The sequence below is a fragment of the Squalius cephalus genome (assembly GCF_949319135.1).
Source record: "Squalius cephalus genome assembly, chromosome: 13".
Classification (NCBI taxonomy): domain Eukaryota; kingdom Metazoa; phylum Chordata; class Actinopteri; order Cypriniformes; family Leuciscidae; genus Squalius; species Squalius cephalus.
Genome location: NC_137134.1, coordinates 18,194,442 through 18,202,287, shown reverse-complemented (window position 1 = coordinate 18,202,287; position 7,846 = coordinate 18,194,442).

The following is a 7,846-nucleotide window of genomic DNA, read 5'->3' as shown; positions in this document are numbered from 1 at the left end:
TTTTAAAAATAGCAATTTTGATGCTATCATAGTAGTGCCCCAAGCACTCCCATTCAAAAGGCAATTTGACCGAAAACGAAAAAACGGTCAAACTTAAAAGTGGCGTTTCCATTATAATTATGCTTTTAAACGAAAGTTTGGCTCAGGTAGATTAACAAAAAGACCCTAGGTTGCATTTTGGCGACAGTTATCCTTTAAAGAATGATATCGTTGGAATCACTTGAACGATAAAAACATTGACAGCCAATCAGAATCCACCTGACTTTTATGAATACATGCATAAAATATGACATAAAAACAACAGACATTTATGTTCTATATAGTCATTAAATATATGACTAAATAAAACTGCATTTTTCATCAAAACATTGTACCATGGTTGAGTCATTTGTTGTCAAAACAGCATAAAGGTTGTGATTTTATTGAATCCGACGGATGTACTAATTCATGGAAAAAGCATGAGGATATCAGAATAGCATATTTCATTTTATATTGCTATGCAGTGATACTGTACACAGTATGTAAATGTTCTGCATGAATGGACTGCATTTGCCTAAATATGCAGTATAAAACAAACACTGTAAGGAATACTATATTCCACAATGCATCATGCTCGACTTAAAATAATTGTTTTTAAATGGTCAGTAGCCAACCACTCACATTTGGTAGATTTCGAATAAGGTGTTAATCTGTCTGGTCAGAGTTCTCCTAAATATTTGAAGTGGCTTTGCTGTTGTTTGGTAAGTCTGATATTGACACATGTGCAATACTTAATATAACATAATAACATTATTGAAAAAAAAGGCTTTCGTGCCATTTAACCACCATTCATTTCTCTTTGTGTACCCTGTGGAGATTATTTCTTTAAATGGCCAGCTATAAAGGCCCATTCATACAAATAATGATTACTATAAAGATAAGTATAACGATAACTATATTAGCGTCCATAGCAATGATATCGTTTTGCTTATTCTAAGCACTAGCTTTAGTTTTGTCGTCTGCCACTTAAAATGCTCAAGCTCTTAAAGAATAATGAATAACACTCATGTCTGATTAGTCAAACTAAGTGCTAAACTTAGTTTGGTAGAATAGAAACATGAGACTAATACCTAAAAAAAAAAAAAAAAAAAAAACATGCTAAAGCTTTGTGGAAGGAAAACTGACTATTGATGTTTTCACAAATGCTCCTGCCAAAGTAACCAGTAGAGGTAGGGAAATATGTTCATCAAGAGGATGACCACTGTTGCGGTTTTGAGGAAAAGAGGTTTGATGAGGCAACAAATAGATGAGAGAATATGGACAGAAAGAACAACACTAAATTAATGATGATTGCTATGATGCTAAAAATGGTCCTGTGATGCAAAAATGGTCCAGTTTGTACGATAACCTAGAACAGACAGAAAGAAGAAAAAAATCACAGACATAAATTTCCACACAGGGGTGATACTCTTGAATCAGTTTTTGCATAGGTGCTGCATGTCACCTAATGTAAATACTGTGGCCATCAATCATGCTCAGCAAAGTAGGCTATGCAATCAAATAGGTTAGTGAATCAAGTTACCTCAACAGTGAAAATCCCCTGGGACATGAAAAAAAAAAAAAATATATATATATATATATATATATATATATTAGGGCTGTCAAACTATTAATCGCGATTAATCGCATCCAAAATAAAAGTTTGTTTTTACATAATATATGTGTGTGTACGGTGTATAATTATTTTCTATATATAAATACACACACATGCATGTATATATTTAAGAAATATTTGCATGTATATACTGTGTATATATATTTATATTATATATAATTTATATTATATATAAATATTTTACATATAAATAACACATTTTTCTTAAATATATATGCATGTGTGTGTATTTATATATAGAAAATAATTATACTCCATACACACACATATATTATGTAAACACAAACTTTTATTTTGGATGCGATTAATCGCGATTAATCGTTTGACAGCCCTAATATATATATATATATATCTTTACAGTCTATGATATATATATATATCATAGACGTTGCGTAGAAGCTTGTAAACCAACTCTCATGTATACAGTCATGTGAAAAAGAAAGTACACCCTTTGGTAAACTTTTAGTATGTTTTTAAGTACATCTGATACTACTGTAAACCACTGAGAAACCTTTTGTTAGATTTTTTTTGGGGTCAAGCCATATTTGCAGCTGACTACTTTTGAATTCAATGGTTTTACGTATCAGAACATAATAAACAATTATCTTGTCTTAAAATAGGTAAATACAACCTCAGATGAACAGCAACACATAACATATGACATCGTGTAATTATTTATTTAAGAAAAATAAAGCCAAAAATGGAGAAGCCATGTGTGACAAACTAAGTACACCCTATGATTTAATTGTGTGTAGAGCCACTTTTAGCAGCAATAAGTTTAAGTAATAATTTTCTATATGACTTAATCAGTCTCTCACATTGTTGTGGAGGAATTTTGGCCCACTCTTCTTTACAATGTTGCTTCAGTTCATAGAGGTTTGTGGGCATCTGTTTATGCACAGTTCTTTAAAGGTCCCACCACAGCCTTTTAGTCGGGTTGAGGTCTGGACTTTGACTGGGCCAGTGCAACACATTGTTTCTTTTCTTTTTCAGCCATTCTGTTATAGATTTACTGGTGTGCTTGTGATCATTGTCCTGTTGCATGACCCAATATCTGCCAAGCTTTAGCTGTCAGACAGATGACTCTAGAATACTTTGGTCTGCAGAGGAGTTCATGGTCGACCCAATGACTGCAAGGTGCCCGGGTCCTGTGGCTGCAAAACATTCCCAAATCATCAACCCTCCACCAGCGTGCTTGACCGTTAGTATGAGTTGTTTGTGATGATATGCTGTGGTTGGTTTTGGTCAAACGTGGCTCTGTGCATTATGGCCAAACATCTTCACTTTGGTCTCGTCTGTCCAAGGACATTGTTCCAGAAGTGGTTTGTTCAGATGTAACTTTGCAAACACCTGGTATAAAGATGTGTTTTGGTCAATTGAATCACAAGTAGACGAGGGAGACACATACCCGTTTATGCGCTTTAATCTGTCTCTTTTGTCCACTTTCTACCACATCTGTCCTTATTTCTTTTAGGGGAGTATCTATGGGCGGGTAAATGTATGAGCTTTCATCAGATCTTTCGATCTAATGGACGAAATGGACGGTCTATGCTTGCGCAATTTACATATAAACACGACCCGAGACGATGGAGAAACACACGGAGAGCTGACGCTTTCGTTTCTGCTCTGATAGCCACAAGACCCAATCGAACGCTGTGTTAGAATTCTGGAATGGTGAGAGAACATTGTGCTTGGTACGCTTTTCATCTTCAAATTAAACTTGGGTCTCCAGCTGACACCGTCTGCCTAGCGCACATCCCATAATGTTTACACATTAGATTAGTAGGCGAAGAGTAGGCGGCGGTCTTTTGTGGTTGTTGGTCGAATGCATTTGATCACATGAGCGTCTTACACCATGAAAGCAATCCACTCTGAAAGTGATCGAAGTGGACAAGCTCAAAACATTTGTTTTGTATCTGTATTTAGTGTCGTCCACTTGTGATATGATTAACCATAATGCATCTTAATACCAGATATAAACAGTGCCTAAGCCATGTTGCCATATTCTTTTTAAAGAGAAGAAGCTTTCTCCTGGCAACCCTTCCAAACAAGACATACTTGTTCAGTCTTTTTCTAATTGTACTGCCTTGAACTTTAACATTTAATGTGGAGTCTGAGGTGTACTTCTTGGGTGTTTTGCGATTACTCTGAGCATTGCACGGTCTGACCTTGGGGTGAATTAGGACGTCCACTCCTGGGAAGATTGGCAACTGTCTTGAATGTTTTCCACTTGTGAATAATCTTCCTTAATGCAGATAGAATGGCCGTATAACCCTTCCCAGATTGATGGTAGCAACAATTGCTTCTCTAAGATCATTGCTGATGTCTTTCCTCCTTGTCATTGTGTTAACACACACTTGAAGGCTCCAGACCAGCAAACTGCCAAAACTTTATAGAGGTGATCAAATTAGCTGATGATCAATTAATCAAAGACATCTGATTAACAGTGACTGCTACTTACCCTCTTCATTCCTATGGTAGCAGTAAGGGTGTACTTGGTTTGTCACCCATGGCTTTTCCCTTTTGACATAGTTTTTGCTAAATAAACTATGACATGGTGTATATGTCATGTGTTGTTGTTCATCTGAGGTTGTATTTAACTAATTTTAAGACCTGCCAAGAACCAGATCTTTTTTTATTTTATTATATTCCAATACGCAACCACAGAATTCAAAAGGGTGTACTTTTTTTCTCACATGACTGTAGAGTAGAGGGGAAAAAACAAATGGACCAAAAATGTGTCAGATGGTTTTATGTGCGAACGTAAGAACACTTACTGACAATGATCAGGGTCAATGACATCTAAAACTGTCCACATCCAAACCACATGTGCCAAGTTCTTAGATATGTACTCTTTGTATCGATGTTGGTTTTATATCATTTTTATACCAAGACAAGTTTCAATTTAATTAAATAAAATGGTGTAATCATCAAGTTGAAAGCAGATTTATAGATATTTACATTACACATTGAATTAACTAACTACTTATGTTTTTCTTTTCAAGATTTTTTTTGTTTTTAATGAATTATGATATCAGGACAGTTAGAAAAAAAACTAAATAACCCAAAATAAATAAATACATTTTAATACAAAAATTAAAAACATGCTTATTATAGAAGAGTATATAATGCATTGTGTATAAAACTTTTTAAATAAATTATGATTTTAAATATATATATATATATATATCGTAATAATATTAGTATAGTTGACATCATGTGGATCTCTACAACACACCAAAAGAAATCATCTTTATGTCCACAAACCTTACAATTAGACACATTTTCTTAAGACAGACATTTTGCATACAACATATCCTGACCAAGTTGTCAAACTTTGCTGATTCTTAAATTCTTTTACTTACTGTTAATGGATCTGACTTTCTTTAAACATGTTACATCTCAAACAGATCTCAGTTTGACTGTAATAGCAGATATTTCCACAGTGCGGTTTGGGTTGGTGGGTGTAAAGTGGATTAAGTGACCTAGTTGCTATACCTGAGCGCTGAAGCCATTGTAGAAACTGTACCAGACGTGAACTAGAGCAAAAGCAGTGGTTTTGTAGAGGAAATAGCGCAGAAGGATGCAGATGCGATAGTAGGACCAGTGCCCCTGCACCAGCAGCAGCCTGCGGAGGAAGCTGAGATCTGCATTATGGAAATTTGAATTTAGAAATTTGAGAATTTTAGATTAATCTTTACTTACCCATGTTTCTCAGTTTGATCTCCATTCAGCTCAGGATGAGCCTGACGGAACTTGGTGTTTCTGCAATCAGATGAATAACAACATTGTTGAGACATTTAGACAAATATAGTCCAGTCATTTTATGAAAAAAGGTTGAACAAATTGCAACAGAAGCAAACTCAACTGATTTTGTATCCTCAATTTGTCCTGAGTAAGGAAAAAAAGCCCAGAAGAATCCCATTAGTGGAAAGTTTAGAAAAATTCCCAAATATAGCCTATTCATTCATTTCTTCCGTGAATAGGGTAAAAATTTTAACCTTTAGATATCACCATGAAAATGACTGAGTTGATTACTTACAACAAGTAAGTACAACAGTTTTTTGAAATTGTTTGTTAACATGGACAAACGGTGCATAATCTAATTATGTATGTGCTAATTTGCATAAATACCACAACAGATCTAAACATTGGGTATAGCCAGGTGAAAATGTCTTGTTGACATATAGCAGTAAAATACTTAATGTTAAGGTCTGAATGGAACCCATTTTTTCCCTTACTCAGGACATATTGAGGATACAAAATCAGCTGAGTTTGCTTATGTTGCAATTTGTTCAAGGTTGACCCCCATTTTGGCTTAAAATGACTGGACTATTATCATCATAAGACATTTAGACAATAATCTCTCCTCAGACTGATATAATTTAAACAGTTTTTTTTTTTCCTGTAATGACTGAAATGATAATTTCAAGTAAATATAAAAAGGCTTCTTTTTTTAATACTGCAAAATATTTTCTTGGTATTTTTTGTCGTTTCCCATTAAAATATCTAAACATCCATGAAATAAGATAAATTTAGCTAACACTTTATTTTCAACAGTCTACTTTAGACATTCTACTGACTATGACTTTGCAAGTATGTCAACTTATTCTACTAACCCAAAACCTAACCAGTCGAAATTTAGTTTAATTATCGTTAGTAAATTGTGGTAAAAGTGGACTATCGAAATAAAGTGCAACTCAAAATTATTTTATTTATATTAATTACTTGCATTAAAAGTTTACTTTTGGGTACATGACACTTTACGTGTGTATGTATTTTATAAAAAATTATGCCACTAGCTTTAAAAAAAAAAATAAAAAAAAAATGTTTTACCAAAAAAAACAAAAAGGTTGAAATTTTGCTTCTCATTTAAATGTATCTTTTACGGCTGTTTAGATATTTTACTGAAAAAATACCTGTTTTCTGCAGCGTTATTTTTAGATTACTTTTATTCAATTCTGTGTGAAGGATCAGTCAGTCGAAGTCAATCAGTTCTGGTGTTTGGCCAGAGGGAGATGCTCTTACCCATCAATGTTTCTATATATCGCAGAGACTGTGTGGTTCAGAGAGTACAATATTGCATCTTTTATAATAAGTGAAAACAGTGTTGGCTGAGATTGTGACGAAATGCCTAGTTCCACTCGCTGTATCAGCAGCCAGATCTCTGCACCCACATGCAAACTGAATCCATGGGTGGCTCAATTGTGATAAACCAAGGCATATAAAGGAACACGGTGAATGAAGATGCACAAACCAGCATATTTTACACCCCTAAGCAACCGTACTCTTAACCACTAGGCAATACACAGATGATTCATAAGGACAAACTTGGTTTTAATTTGTCATTTGTGTTTTGGCATGCCGTGCCACGGCGGTTGTGTGGATAGAAAGTACTGACTTAAAATTTCCATTGAATTTATAATCAATGCCTAGTGTAAGCCTAAGCATATTTAAATTTAATAAATTATTGTTTTAATAATTTTATATATGTTCCCAGGTTTTGGGGTGTTCCTTTAAACAAGGTATTAAGTTTGTTTTGTTTGTTTTTTCTTAGGTATGTGCATGCATTGACAAGCAACCTAACTAAATTAAACGAGTTAATTTTACTCAAATATTACTGAAAGTTCTTTGTACTTAATAGAAAAATGTAATAACAGTATACTAACAATATAACAGACTGTTTTTGTACAGGTAAAATAACTGGAAGCGAATGACACCGACACATTCAAAGTTACAAACGATGGCCGCGCCCGCTCTTTCGCGGAGGGTGGACGTCGTTCGAGAATCTAAACAGCCGTTACGAAAACAGCATTTATAGGAAACATACCCTCATATTTCTCATTTAGACATGTTTAAGCATTAGATGCGTAAAACTGTGAGGGAAACCCACAAACCTGCATGACCACAACAAGAAGGAAGAAGGCAGCAATTTGCCGCTCAGTGGAACAGTTAACAAGTTATGGGGAACAAACAAAGGTCAGGTCAGGGGGTGTAGGCCTATATTTAGGCTATAACTCTGCACTTCGTTGCTCTGGCAACAGCCCATTAAGAACTTGCTAAGAAATTTATATTATTCGATGAATATTATTCAGTGCTTCTATGACTACTTTCCCAAGTCATGTGATTTATATATACAGACCCTTTCCAAAAAATTAGAATATCATGGAAAAGTTTACTTATTTCCATAAT